Source organism: Vidua chalybeata, chromosome 23 (assembly GCF_026979565.1).
Source record: "Vidua chalybeata isolate OUT-0048 chromosome 23, bVidCha1 merged haplotype, whole genome shotgun sequence".
NCBI lineage: Eukaryota > Metazoa > Chordata > Aves > Passeriformes > Viduidae > Vidua > Vidua chalybeata.
The window spans coordinates 3,509,089-3,524,853 of NC_071552.1; positions in this window are offsets into that span (position 1 = coordinate 3,509,089).

A 15,765-nucleotide genomic window follows, 5' to 3' on the forward strand; every position below is an offset into this window, starting at 1 on the left:
GAATTCAACCTTGTGAGCAGCTGAACAAGCTTTTTATTTTTCTGTGCAGCTGTTTGAGCAGTGTGACTTGTACAATATGGGCTAGCAAACAATGAGGCTGTTGGGGCAACACTGTCCAAGAGCAGGGTGTGAGAGGAGGTGAATCCATTTTTGATGTGAAGGGCACAGCCAGACCCTCCTGGACACTGGATTTACATTTTCCACCCATCCCCAGCAGGGACAGTTCTGCCCAGTTCCTAAGGAGATTGAGTTGATGTCCAATGACCTCTTAAATCACATAAAACCACTTGGGTCCCCATCCCAAACACCAGGAGCTGCTCAATTTCTTCTTGAATTTCCTGTCCTCCAGGGCTCTGCTTTCCTTTCTCCCTGCTCCAGTCCTCAGATTCAAATTTATGGGTGGTGGGAGGGGAGATAAATCCCACTGCTCTCTGTTGGAATCTGAAATACAGGGAACTCTCAGAATTTTGGGTCCATAAGCTAAAGCTTAGGGTTAAACACAAGGTTGGAACTGAGGCTTTAGAAAAGATTTCTAAACTTAAGTGTTAAAAGCAAGAATGTAGATTTATAATTTAAAGCAGAAACATGTGAAGTAGAAGAAAATTTGGAGTTTAAGATATAAAAAGAACTAGAAATAGGTACAAAAATAAACAGAAGTTTAAAATACAATATTATAAGTTTGTGTGTTGTAACATGATTAGCTAAAAAAACTTACACTGTAAGTCCATAAAACTAAATATTCAAAAATTAAGTCAAACCCATAAATATCCTCGTTAACAATATTTTATTAATTAATAAATCCTTTTAAAAAAATCTTATAACTGGAAGCCTTGTGACCTTCTAAACCATACAGTAAAGATGTAAACCAAACTCACCCTTCTTACCTGTACAGAAAATAATAAAAATAAACCACAGCATCTTAAAAAAACTCAGAAATCCCACCTCTAACTCATTCAGAATTCCTTGCAAAATCCCCAGAGGAGCTCTAATTTCACTTTCCCTCAGGTCTCCCTGCAACTTGGAAGGGTTTTTTTTTTATTTTTTTTGTGGGGTTTTTTGGGGGTTTTTTTTGGGTTTTTTTTTTTTTTTTTGGTTTTGTTTTTTTTTTTTTTTTTTGGTTTTTTTTTGGTTTTTTTTTTTTGTTTGTTTGTTTGTTTTTTGGTTTTTTTGGGTTTTTAATTTTTTTTTCGTTGGTTTTTCCCTCTCATTGGCAGCTGGAACCAGGTGCAGCTGGGATAATTTTGGAGTTGTTCTTGCCTCCAGCTCCGTTCCCTGCTTGCTCCGGGACAGAAATGAACGTGTGGCCCTAAAAAAATGATGTATGGAAAGCAGAGCAATGGGATAACCGGGAGTTCTTCAGCCTGGGCAGGGGCTTGGTCCTAAATTCTAATCCCATCTCTGCCAGTTTGTTTTCTGCCTTTATGGGATGCTGCACTTCTGCCTTGAAGGGCTGCTACTGCAACAGGCTGAGACAATTCAAGTGCTAATTCTGCTCAGAGAATAAAGAATTCTCTGGTTGTGCAGTGATGAGGCAGCTTTTGACTTTTTGCCATTATTTTTTTTACCATTGTTGTTTTTTCCCACATACTTGTTCTTTTGTTTCTCTTGAGTTGAGTCCTAGCAGAAAACTCAATATTTGAGGGGAATAAATACAAACCTGTTGTGCAGACAGACTTAATCCTGTGTCTAGGTGGGCTCACTTAAATGTTTGAGGTTTGGGACTTTTTTCCTTTGTGAAACTGTTTTTCTTTTGCAGCTTATCAGCCTCCACATGAGTCTTTGAGGTCAAATTCCTTTCTCAGAAGCCCTGGGTTGGCTTTGTGTGGACTCCTTGCTTTGCAGAAGAGAGATTAGAGTCTGGGGGAGGTAAAAGAAGGCACAGATTTTTTTCCTTTTTCCAAGGGAAGAGATTTAGATCTGAAAACAGGCAGGTGGAAACCTGATGTCCAATTTCCTGCTGGCTGGGAGCACAAGAAATGTGAGTTTTGGTGCCCTTGCTGTATTTGTTACCTCCAAAAGCCACGGTGCCTGCCCCTATGGAAATCCCCGTGTAATTCTGTCATCCTCAGAATATTTTGAGCTCTGCATTGACAGCTCCCTTCAAGGATGTTTTTCTGAGCTGGCAGGCGATGCATGAAGGAGTTGGCTCCTGCAAAGGGTCAGCTTTGCTTTTTATAGAGGAGCACTCAAAGCAAGAGGGATGGAGATAACGGAGCAAACAAGCTCGAGTGAGGGCTGGCTTTGAATAATGGCTGTATTTCCCTGATAAATTCTGGCTCCTCAGCACCGTTTTTTATTCAAGTCTGGGTAGACTAACCCAAGACTGATTAAAATGTGGATTTGCAGGGGGCTGGTGGTTTCTTGCAGACAGATTGTTTTGCCTGCAGAAGAGAGTGAGAGATGCTTTACACCCCCAGTCTGCTGAGGAGCCGTGGGGCTGTTCTGTGCTTTTTTAAGGAGTCCAGGCCAGGAGTTTCCTCAGTGAGACACCAAGGCATGGAGCTCTGTTATGTTTATTATGTGTCCTGGATGCTGTGATGGGCTTCATGCTGGTTGTGCTCCTGAGAAGACAAATTCATAGGGAAAAAAGTTAATTAACTAAATTTTCTGGATTAACATCTCGAGAGAGCAACCCGATTGAGGTGTTTGGGATGGGTGTGCTGCTGGTTAACTGTGTCAGTGCTCTACAGTCCGCAGCACTGGTGAATCTTGGCAGGCTTTCAGCATTAAATCAGAGCAATGTGGAAATTCCACCCTCTGTGAAGTGGGACTTTCATCCTGGGAATTAGGGGAGACTCTCTTTTCCACCAGGAGGAGTTGTGGAATATCAGATTTTCCTTTTCCTTGTTCTGCCCATGAGGATCCCAGCAGCTCCAAGGGGTCGGGCTGGGCAGGCTGAAGGATCCTCCTGCTCTGGCTCTGCTTGGATGGCACTCGGTGCCTGAGACAACCTTGGCACCTGCCTGCAGAGCAGACAGCACCTTCAGCCCCTGGCTGCTGGCTGGGACACTCCTCTGTGCTGGCCAAAGTTGTTTTTCTAGGACATCTCTGGCTCCAGTCTGCTCAAATCCTCACAAAACGAGGCTGCACCCAGCCCTGTGCCCCCACAGGCATCAAAGAACAAGCACTGGAGTTTGCCAATGTCTGCCTTGAAACTCTCAGAGGAAGGCTGAGGTTTGCTTTGAGAACAAACAGGAGAGAGGAAGCCCTGAATCTGACAGTCTTGGAGGGGAAGGATGTGATGGTTGGGGTTTGCTTTGTGAAGGTTTTTTGCCATCTGCTGCCTTCCCCACGTGTTTTATTTCCCTGACCCTGATGCATTTGTGGTGTGAGTTTGGTCCTGAGCAAGCACCACTGAGGAGATGTGCTTTGTAATTTGAGTCTTTTCTTTCTCTGATTAGCGTGGGCTGTGCCAGCCTGCTAAAAACCAGTCTGTTTCCTCTGACATTGTACAACCCCCGAGGCTTGGCAAGCCCAGGATGGGAGCTGCTCTTTCTGTCAGGGCTGGAAGTTTCAGGTGTTGTATTGAGCTGTGGTTAAAAGCAGGAGCAGGCAGCTGAACCTCAGGCCCCACAATGGATTTTGATTCATTACAGTTAATGACAGCTTGGGATCCACGTCCCCAGGGTGTGTTTTTAGGGAAGGAATATTTGCTCTTTGTGGGAAATGAATTTGTAGAGAATTTTAAAAGCTTGACAGAAGGTTTACATAGGCTGCATTTTTATGTAAACTTTGAGATAAGAACTATTGATTTAGAAATGTTATAGAATAGGATAAACATTGTTGAGAGAGAAATAGAATAGGTCCTGTCATTGAATTAAGGGAAAGTGATCACAGTGAGGGAGAGAATCAGTCAGAGCTCTGAGTTTATGTTGGCAGCAGGGCTGGTTGCTCCAGTGCAAGTGCTTTAATGCTGGAATGGACCTGGTTGCCCATTAACCTGACCTGCTGCAGCATCTGTGTCTCCTCTGTGACATTTCTGCCAGGTACTGCTCAGGTGTTGCCCTCACCCCTCTGATTCTGGGAACAAAGAAATCCTTAAACTCCCCAAGAACTGTGTTCTTGCAGCAGATGGTGGGCACAGATGCTCAAAACCTCTCTAATACTGCCGTGAAAGGAGGAAATACAAATATTCAGACACCTCCTCTGTAAGATCCAAGCCACCTTTCCACCTCCAGTGCTGTGTGTTTGGGATTCACTTGGTCCTGGCACCCCCTCGTTCTGCTGATAATGAGGTTTTTTGTACCTTCCCTATCAGGGTGTTTTTGGGGTTTTTAAAGAAGGGATCGCTGGTTTGACACCTTTTCAACCTCCAGCCTGCCGAACCCCACCTGCTCTGGAAAGGCGCGGCTGCGAGCGCCTGGATTGGCCGGCACGGAGGGAACATCCCCGGAGATCCGGGAACCCCGCTCGCAGCGCCGCAGCCGGGCAAGGGTTAACAGGCTTTTACCAGGCTCCGAGGCGCCGTGCGGGCGCTCTGCGTGTCCTTGGCGCTGAGATGAGCTCCGGCACGGGGGGCTGTGCCGGCTGGGCCGCCTCTCATCCCCCCGGAGCGTCCCCGCAGCCCGGAGCGCATCGTCCTCTCCGCGATGGGATGCCCCGCTGGCCGCGGCTGCTGAATGAATGAGAGCCAGGTAAGAACCGTGTTCCTGCTGCCATCCCCACGGGGGGCACTGCCACAGCGCCGGGACCCGGCTGAGAGCCGTGTTCCTGCTCCATCCCCACGGGGGGCACTGCCACAGCGCCGGGACCCGGCTGAGAGCCGTGTTCCTGCTCCATCCTCACTGCCACAGCGCCGGGACCCGGCTGAGAGCCGTGTTCCTGCTCCATCCTCACGGGAGGCTCTGCCACAGCACCAGGTGAGAGCCGTGTTCCTGCTCCATCCTCACTGCCACAGCGCCGGGACCCGGGTAAGAACCGTGCTCTTGCTGCCACCCTCGCGGGAGGCTCTGCCACAGCACCGGGACCGGCGCTGGTGCGGAGCCAGGCGGGTAAATGAGGGAACCAAAAGTGCAAATCTCCGGGGAGCGGCCCCTCTGGAGGTGCAGTGGGAGCCCTGCCGCTTGCTCGGAGCACTGGAGCTGCTGCGAGCCGCTGGTAAAGCTATTAACATGGACTGAGGAACAGGCTGTGATGGGGGCTCCTGGAGGGGATTGGAAATTCGGCGACTTTTGGCTTTGTTCATCCCACAAGATTTCAGTGTCTCAGACAGGAATCGGAGCATTAAAATCCTCCAAACCAAGGGCTGGCACAGGAAGGATGGGGTGTTCAGACAACTCTGATAACAGAGTATTTTTTTGGACCTCCTGGATATTCCAAACCACTTGTGCAGCTACTCAATTCTAAAACCAAACCTTTTGCCCTGCTCTTCGTTCTGTGGTGGTTTTCCTCTGATTATCTTTTCTTGAGCAGCTTTTCTGTCTGTCAACAAGTATTCCCAGCTTCCTTCTGGAAGTGATTGCCCTGGAAATAGCAGCTAGATGGGAGTTAGCAGGCTTAGGTTGGTCCAGACCTCTCATCTGAGTTCTCAGAACAGCTTTTGCCACAAATAGCATCAGTGGGACCACGCTTTTTACAGCCAGTTGTTTGTGTGCTTTCAGAATTAACTCAAATATATTATATAATTCACACAAACATTGAGAGGAGGCATTACTTAGAGCAATAAACAATTGCCAAAAATCCTTGGCTGGAGTTTGGGCTGAGCCTAGCCCAGGGTTTTGGCCAGGCATTGATTATTCCGTGAGCACACTCAGCTCCAAATGCACACCCAGCTAATCTCATTAATAGTGATCCTCCTCAGGAGCGGGCATTAGGCCTTGAATAAAAAATGACACTGTTAATCTTGGGGTTTTAGCCGGCTGGGATTCTCTGGATTGCTCGACAGAAAACCTTTCTGAAATATTAGCAGTGTGCTGTCAATGTGTGGAGGGGATGCAGGAATTGCAGACTTCCCACACTGCGGGGATCTGGATAGAAATGTCACACTGAAAGGAAGAAACATCACCTGAGATCTAGGAAACATTCCCTCTTTTTTCTTTTTAATCTTTTCCACAGCTTCATGTCCTGTTGCTCAGAGCAATTGCAAGCATGCAAATGGAATGCAAGAATGCTGATTGCTGACCAGAGCTTGTCTTTTATTTATCTTAAACCAAAATTCTAATTTGATATCTAATCCATTCTGCTTCTGTGCATTTTCATGAGAACACTCTGAGGCAAAGAGGGAAAAAGAAATTTAAGGTCAATATGGAGCTATCAGGTGCTGTTACCATCATCTCCTTTTGACCTTTTCCATAGAAGAAGCCTGAAACTATTGGGTAAATGTTAAATAAATAAGAGCTTTTTACAGAATTTCATTTATTTATGAATGTCCCTGATCTGCATCTTGCTTTATCTGGACTAGATGAGCTCTGAATAGTTGTTTTTTTTCCTTTTACAACCTACATTTTGTGAATATAAACAACAAGGCTGAAGTTTGGCCTTGGAAAACCAGAAGTTTGAGCCCTGAAGCTCCTGTTGCCTTTTCTCCTCCCTAAACATGGAAGCAGCAGAGTTGAATAATTCAATTTTTGGCCTATCCAGAAAAGAACATTGTCCGGACACCTCAGAGCACCAATTTTCTTTTGCGAATGGGGGCATTAAAATTCATCTGCCAATTTATCAGGTCCTGGCTGGGAAGGCAGAGATCAGGGGCTCCCAGACTAAAGAACATCAGGAGGGAGCACAAATGGAGCTCTTGAAGGTTCTGGGTGTGCCAAGGAGTCAGGGGGGACTCTTGGCAGAGAGGACAGAGGAGGGAAATGATGGAAAAATGTGTGGATGTAGCAGTGAGGAGCCTTGAAGGGGTGGAAAAAGTTGAATTTCTTGGGAATATGTGGGGTTTGCATCACTCACCTTCCAAACACCACCCTGTGCTGTTGGCTTAGAGTCTTCATTGCTTTTAATTTCACAAAATAAAGAGGATTCTGACTCTTCAGTTGAGAAGCAGGAGCGTATTTGGACCCCTGATCAAAACCAGGATAACGAACAAGTGAATAATAGAATAATACTTCATTCTAAATTTAATTTAATATTTAATAATAGAATAATAGGAGATATTTTTGAAAGGTTTTGGAAAGCAGCAAACACAGGAGTGTCTTCAAAAAATTCTGAGTCTTGAAAGGAGACCCTGAGGAAGAGAAGGGAACACCGAGCAGTACCTGAGAGGGAATAATCCTGTTGTGGTTTTGCTCAACTTTCTGCAAGGCTTCCACTTACAAAAGACAAAAAACTTTTGCAGTTGAATTGCCTGTGAATAATGTGGATTTTAGGCAGTGATGTGCACGTGTCAGAGAGGAATTTAAGCCATGAGTTTGAGTTTGATCTATTTCACAGGGAACTCAAAGCATCTGTTGCTGTTTAATGATATGAGGAACTTAGAAATAGATCTTATTTAACAAAACTAGAACTATTCACACTCCTCTGGGGCTTCTGGGGTGTTTTCTTAGTGATTTTTTTTATTCCAAACGGATTTTCAAGTTTTTCTCTTGGAGCAAATTTGATTTATGCCATAAGGGCTGAGGTTGCTGGAGTTGTGGGCTCTTGGTTAAGTAAAAAAAAAAAAAATCTTCAGTTGTTTTGGGGATGAGCAGAAATACGAAGCAGCAAAAAGTAAAAAACACGGTAGGAAAGGAGGAGGGAGAAAGCCCAGCAATCCCATAAGGAATTGTCACATTTTCAGTGGTTTCATGGCATGTTTCATTTTTTGAGCCAAAAGGTAAAATTGCTGATTATAACACCATAATTTCCAATTTTTTTATTCAATTTTTCTTCCAATTTTCCATTTTTTATCTTCCCCCGCTCCTGCATTTTGGAGCTCACCTGCCCTGTGCACTTTGCCTGTCCCACAGGGTTGTGCTGCACAAGTTTATTCCAGTTCTGCCCTGGAACTGGAGCTGGAGCTGCAGAGTGCAATAAACATCCATGCTAATGAGATGCAAATCAGGCACTCTCCTGTGCTTCCATGCTCTGATAAATCTTCATTGGGCATGCAGGTGCAGAGTGAAGTTAAAAACATTTGGGTTTAGTCCTGGAGTCTCTGAAATAAATGATTTCCTTACAGAACACGAGTGGGTCAGGTGTGCTCTCACTGGGAATTCTCCTCTCTTTCCCACTGACAGATGAACAAGTGCTTATTTGGAATTATTTGAACAGTTTGTTTGAAATCCTGGCCTCGATCCCAAAAGCCTGGGGTTTGTCCCACCCTGCTGCTAGAGGCTGAGTTCTGTACTTTAAACTTCAATTTAAAGATAAAATGAATTATTACAGAGCCAAAAAGGAGGCTGCAGCTCTGCCCCTGCTCCACAGCAGGCTCCTGCAGGGGCAGGAAATGGTGCTGCTTTTGGGGCTTCCTTTAGGGTCAGGCACTTGTTGATTGTGCTGGTGTTGATTTTGGGGCTTCATTTAGGGTCAGGCATTTGATGGTTGTGCTGGTGCTAATTTTGGGGCTTCATTTAGGGTCAGGCACTTGTTCATTGTGCTGGTGTTGATTTTGGGGCTTCCTTTAGGGTCAGGCACTTGTTCATAGTGTTGGTGTTGATTTTGAGGCTTTATTTAGGGTCAGGTCATGATTGTCCTGGTGTTGATTCTGGGGCTTCATTTAGGGTGGGGCAGCTGGGGCTGCCAGCACTGCCCTGGAGGATGCTGGAATGATAAACACAAAAAATGTTCTGCAGTTGTAGTGGGACCCAGACTGGCACTACAGCTTTTCCTTTCTCCTGCTCAACTCCAGACTTCCTACATTGGCCTGTTTTAGGCACAGTCTCCTCTCTTACTTGCAGCTAAACCAATGACAGTCTGTAAAAGCTAAATCCTAAACCCTTTTCCTTACCTTTGGATAATTTGGGACCTTTTGCGGGGCCATCTCCATGTCTGGTTGTGGGATTTGGCTTGAAACCTCTACGGGACACCCCACAGTGGTCCTACAGCCCGTGCCAGTGCCTGCTGATGCTCCTTTTCAGAGCATTATTCTGTCCCAGCTTCTTCCCAGCCCTGGGTTTGTGGGATTTCCCTGCTGCTGCTGTGGGGTCTGCCCTGCTGTGTGTGAGGGTTCTCCTGAGGTTCTGTACGATCCAGCTCTGGAATTCCAGCCCCAAAAAGCGGGGGTGGTGTGTCTCACGTGGTGTCTCCTGTCTGCAAACCCAGCAGAGGTGTTGTGTTTCTCAGCCTCTGCAGCTCCTCTGGAGGCACAGTTTGATTTCTGTTATCAGCTTCGTGCTGTTCCCAGCGCTTCTCACACCTGCCCACGCCTCTCTGCATCCTCTGCCCAGCCTCCCCTCCTCCCCCGGCGGCCTGGCAAGAAGGGCACGAAGGAATTGGGCTTTTAGAAAGGCTGGTGACACCTGGCTGTCTAACCCAGGGGAATTTGCAGTGACAATTGTAAGGGAAGGGAAATGTCCTGCTCTGGGCCAGGCTGGTGACAGCTGGCTGTCTAAACCAGGTGGAATTTGCAGTGACAATTGTAAGGGAAGGGAAATGTCCTGCTTTGTGTGGCTGCTGCTGACCAGGGAAACTCGGGGCTGGAGGAGCTGGAAGTCTCAGATCTGCTCCCAGAAGAGGCAGGAGGGATGGATGGGGGTGCCCATGTTGTGTTCCAGTTTTGAGCTCTGGTGTTTTAGGCTTTTCTACGACTCACCCCCCAATTCTGAACTGCTGCCTGGAGTTTTCCACCACCTCCTCCTCGTGAAGCAAACCTGCTGCTGCTCGTGTCCTGTGCCTGCTATTTTGGGAGTGTGAGAAACGCTACTCACTTTCAAAACATTTAAAAAGGTTTATTAAAACCTTATCAAAAAATACAACAGAAGACTGAATAGTGAAAATATTACCAGGAGAAGAGGATATTCCCACTATGTGCTCATCCACACAATGGATATTTTGCCTTTTAACCCCTCTCAAAGTCTTGTAATCAACTCCTTCTTTGCTGTCCAGTGTCTTTGATGTCCTGACTACCCAGGCCACCCCCGATAACAACACAAGGCAGGGTGAAACATAACTATAAATCTATAAAACTTCTCTTAACATATCCATACTATTTGCCTTTTAATTGTGAGAGTCAACCCTGGCATTACTCATGTACCACAGGGGGAAGAGGGGCTGGAATTCCTTTTTGGAGCGAATTCCGACCACCTTCAGCCCTTCTGTCTGCCGGGAGAAGCTAATGAGGGCGGGCAGGCTGCAGTGCCTGCCCGTGGTGTGACACTCATCGCTGTGACACGTGGCACCGTGCAAAGGGCAGGGGGCCCGGGGCTGCAGAGCCGCGCTGCCCTCCTGCCCCCCGCGGCAAGGAGGGCACCCGTCCGGCCGGGCCGGCCTCAGCGATGTGACAGCCTTGCTTCCCGAGCTAACTGCACGGGATATGGAAGGCAGTGTTAGATGGAAAAAAAAAAAAAAAAAAAAAAAAAAAAAAAAAAACAAAAAAAAAAAAAAACAACCAACAACAACAACAACAACAAAAGATCAAGCCGAATTAATAATTAATAAAATAGATTTTTATTTCGCGACCGAGATTCGGTCTAAGATAGCCACAATCAAAAGGTCAGTGCCAAGCCCGGGATCGGCGCTGGGTGAACACAGGTCCCACCTCTACAGCATCGGATCCCCTCTGTTCACCCCTGTTCTGTCCGAGCAGTTCTTATACCGTCCGTTCTGCCTGAGGCAGGGTTCCTTTTCTTCTTTTCAGAGGTTCACATATTCACCTGGTTTCTTTGCGTCCGAGCTGAACAAAACCGTGTCCGGGAAGCGACGTATGCCAGTCACGGAGTTACTGGAACTCGGCATTGAGATGTGTCCTCCTGATGGCTCTGGCTGTCTCAATCTTAGATATTTATTCATCGGATTGGGATATTTATCCATCGGATTGGGTGTTCCTCGGATCACCTTGGAGAAGGACCCATCTCAGGGGGTCCTCGAGCCACTTTCCTTCTCTTACAAATTAGGTCCTTCTCCCTCTGCTGCCAGCTGTGGTTTCGAAATACCACACCGAAGTGGTGGCGAAGTGAAGTGGATCGAAGTGAAGCGATCTCCCCGGCTCCGCCTTGCGTGCTTAAGAAACCTTATAAGAATATTTCTTACCAACATTACATATTTCGTACGTCTATTTCTCATAAGCACGAATTATCCAAAAGACACATAACAGCAGCAATGCAGGGGAGGAGGGTGGAAATTCCCCCCAGCTTTGCTGAGCTGAGCTGCAGAACCCAAAGTCAGCACCCAAATTTTTGGTGCCGTTTGGGGGGGTCCCTGCTCTTGGTAGGACAGGGAGGTGGAAGCCAAGGCTCAGGGTGGGCTGGAGTGCTGGCTGAGTGGGAGATCTCTGCAGCTCTCGCTCACATTTCCATTCCTAACTAGGTCACGTACAGCACCCACGCCTGCCTGGCAGGGCTCTGACTGCACACAGCCACAGGTTTGCTCCATCCCCGCTCTCTGTCCATGGATAAAGAGCTACTCTCACAAGAGAGAAAAATTAAAATAAAATAAAATAAAATAAAATAAAATACAATAAAATAAAATAAAATAAAATAATAAAATACTGCAAATAAAAAAAATTTGAAGTAGCTCTTGTGAGAATCTGGGGGGGTCAGGAAGGAGGGACTCGGCATAATCTACACGTTAGGTTCTGTGATGACACCACAGGAAAAACCCACTCCTGGAACTGTGTGCTGCTCTTTGTTACACTTTTAATTAACTCCGTGGCAGGGAAAATGGACAAATAGCCTCAAACATTAACAGATAATCTGTGTTGAAATAAAAGATTAATCAAGGAGCTGCTCTGGCGCACTGCTGTGAGTGGGGTGGAGCTGCAGAGTCCAGCTAATGACTTGCTCCTTGCCTCAGGCCTCAGTCCCAGGAGGGAGCACTGCTGGGTTAATATTCTTTTTGTACCCAAGTGATTAATGATCCCTCAGCTCCCAGGATCTGCTGGCAGAGCATTTGCAAGCACTAGGAAGGGAGGGAGATGAGTGAGGAATGCTTATTGCACTTCCCCAGCTGCAATTATCCACATGCAAGGCACCAGCTGTGGGCTCGGATTGCACTTTCCAGAAACTTCCCCAGCACAATTAATTATTGCAAGGGAGGGCTCAAATTCAATTAAGTGAGGGGTCTAAAAGTGGCTGCTTCTAAAAGAGGATGTGAATTTCAAGGTATCCGGAGTGGGTGCTCTTCCTGTGGGTATAAATATCTATGGACACACTAAATGTTGTCATGTCCACATTGAAGGGGACAATCCCCCTTTTTAGCTCCATGATGTAATTAAGGATATTAAGGATGGCTTCTGGCAGTGCCAGAGCCTTGCACCCCAAGTCTGGAGAGCATTCTGGATGCCTGGAACCTGGCAAAGTTGCATCCAGGCGGATTTTGTGACACCAAATCTGATTTTGTCACACAAAATCTTCGTGAGAATTTGTGTCAGGGATTGTGGCCTTGGAGCAGCGACTGGGAGAATTGGAGTGGTTTTGGTAGACTCTCAGGGCTGGAAATGAGATGCTCAGGGCCCTTGTGAAGCCAAAAATAGGAATTCTATGCCCAGTAAATACTTCAGGCAGAGGAAGAATCAGGCTGGAGCCGTGGGTTGCTCTGAAAACTTCTTTTGTTGGATGCAGCTCTAAGAGAATCAGAAACAAGTTCATGCAAGGTGATTTCTTCTTCAGCAATGTGTTTATGGCAAACAAAATGAGAAACTCACCCAAGCCATTTTTACTCCCTGTCTGCTGCCTGTTCCCCATCTCTGCTCAGTTTTAGCCCTGTGCCCTCACTGTCCTCCCTCTGAAGCCTTTCCTCACACCTTTCCTCACACCTTTCCTCACACCTTTCCTCACACCTTTCCTCGCACTTGGAACATGCTTGTTTCTGCATTTGCCTGCCAGGTGCAAACCCATTTTGTGTTACCAGTTTTAGCCCTGAAACCTGAAATTCTGGGGAGGGAAATGACAGCTCTGTTAGGCCTGGATCAGCATTGCTTTCAGTGCTGGTGCTTTGTCCTAGAATTTATAGTCCTGATGTCTTTTTATGCTTTCCCCTTTTACAGAAATTGGTGGAGAGAGCATTTAATGGGTGTAATTTCTTGTTAGGGTGTCCAGAGTCCATTCTCTTTGGGGTATGTGCCTTTTTTTGTGGATTCTCTCGGGATTTCCCTTGTGGGGTGCCTCAGAAACTCACAGAAAAGTTAATTTAGTAATTCTTACCTGATTTAATGAGAGTTCTGAGATTTCACTCAAGAGGGAACAGAAATTGGATTTGCTGTAACCCCATTCTGAATCTTCAGAGCATAAATACTGGTAACTACTGAGGGCCTAATTTAACTAAAGAGCAAGAGATTAGGGGGATTAGCAGAGATAAAAACGAAAAGCTTGGTGACAGCAGCGTGCTCAAAACCCCTAAGCCAAACCAGGCAGGTTTGCCACCAGCCCTGCTGGAGAGAATCTTTCAGGACGTGGTTTCATGACCATGGCAGGGCTTTGATCACACTTAGGACTGCAGGACCCTGTGCTAGAAAAAGCTCTACAGGAAACAGGACACCGGGAAAAGTTGGGAAAGCAGGATGGAGAAAATCAGCAGCTCGTTGGTCCCACCCATGTGAGTGTTTGCTGTTTCCCATGGTTGTGGTAGGGCTGGCCCAGCACTAATGAAAATCAGGGAATAACGGCTCCTTTCCACCATCAGTTCCACCTTTTGTGCTGGAATAACACAGAATAATCTGATTCAGATCACCAGGCTGGGAATTGCAAACTTTTATCTGGTTCCAGGTTTAACAAAATGCCTTTAATCCTTGTTTGTGTCTCAACCCACGCACCTCGCCTACCTTCCCACCCTCCACTTGGGCTGTGTTGTGACTGAAAGAAACATCCACATCATTGTCTTGGTTCATTTTTATTCTGTTTTTCCTTGCTTCCCTCCCTGGAGACCTCTTCAAACAACTCCATTGGCTGGGTGATGTTTTATCTCATGAGTCACCCAGCCCAGATGTACACACAGAAACTTTTTATTCTAACCTAATTTATCAATTTCTCCTTGGCTCTTCCCTTCCCTTCCCTTCCCTTCCCTTCCCTTCCCTTCCCTTCCCTTCCCTTCCCTTCCCTTCCTTCCCTTCCCTTCCCTTCCCTTCCCTTCCCTTCCCTTCCCTTCCCTTCCCTTCCTTTCCCTTCCCTTCCCTTCCCTTCCCTTCCCTTCCCTTCCCTTCCCTTCCCTTCCCTTCCCTTCCCTTCCCTTCCCTTCCCTTCCCTTCCCTTCCCTTCCCTTCCCTTCCCTTCCCTTCCCTTCCCTTCCCTTCCCTTCCCTTCCCTTCCCTTCCCTTCCCTTCCCTTCCCTCCCTTCCCTTCCCTTCCCTTCCCTTCCCTTCCCTTCCCTTCCCTTCCTTCCCTTCCCTTCCCTTCCCTTCCCTTCCCTTCCCTTCCCTTCCCTTCCCTTCCCTTCCCTTTCTTGACATTATTATTTTCCCTTTAATATTTAACTTTTCCTGCCTCTGGGGTACCCAATAAATAATTAGGAATTCACACTTTGGTTTCTGAGACTTATGAGTGGCTGGCAAGGTAAAATCAATAGAGTGGAACCAGTTCCTCAGGCCAAGCTAATTTTTGAAGCCAGGTTCCTTGGTCCTGCCACGTTTGGCCAATTTCTTGTCACTTTTAGCAGCAGAACCACTTAGCAAATCTGAGATCTTTTCCCTTTACATTCATTTTAGTCTCCACCTTTTCTTTTACAGGATAGGGGAACCAAAATGGGATATTTCCCTTTAATCTCATCTGAACTGAACATCTGCTCTGCTTTGCCTTTGCCAGGGAAGGCTTTGGGGATCTAGGCTGGAGAGAGAATGGGGGAAATCTTCATTACTTAGTCTTAGAGCAGCCTAAGTGTTGAAAGACTTCTCCCCTGTGCCACAACGAAGGGAAAGTTTAAAAAATGTCTGGTGTGGACCGAGGCTCTGGGCTGCCCTGGTAGTCTGCCAGACACTTCTGATTTAATTTTAACGAGACCTTGGGGTGCAGAGGGAGCTGGGGCTGATCTCCCACTTGTCAGCTCTGGGCGAGAGCAGAACAAGGCCGTGTCCCTAAAGCTTTAACTCCAAACTTGTGTGATGCAGTGCTGCTCTGGACAGGGAATGTTCCAGCCTCTGCCCTGGTAGATGACCAAAAACCACCGTTTTTGTCTGATTTTGAGCTGTCTGTGGCACCTCAGATCTGGAAATGCTCTGCACCAAGTGCAGCCCCCGAGCTAAGGAGCCCTCAGAGAGCTCAGGGGTCTGTGCTCCTTTCCAAACCCTCTGAATCTCAGGAGTGACTTTGTTCTCCTTTACCAAACCCTCAGAGAGCTCAGGGTGACTTTGTTCTCCTTTACCCAACTCTCAGAGAGCTCAGGGTGACTTTGTTCTCCTTTACCCAACTCTCAGAGAGCTCAGGGTGACTTTGTGCTCCTTTCCAAACCCCCAGAGAGCTCAGGAGTGGCTTTGTTGTCCTTTACCAAACCCTTTGAGATCTCAGGAGTGACTTTGTTCTCCCTCTCCAAACCCTCACAGAGTTCAGGCGTCTTTGTGCTCCTTCTCCAAACTCTCACAGAGTTCAGGCGTCTTTGTGCTCCTTCTCCAAACTCTCACAGAGTTCAGGGGTCTTTGTGCTCCTTTCCAAACCCTCACAGAGTTCAGGGGTCTTTGTGCTCCTTTTCCAAGCCCTCAGAGAGTTCAGGGGTTTTTGTGCTCCCTCTCCAAACTCTCACAGAGTTCAGGGGTCTTTGTGCTCC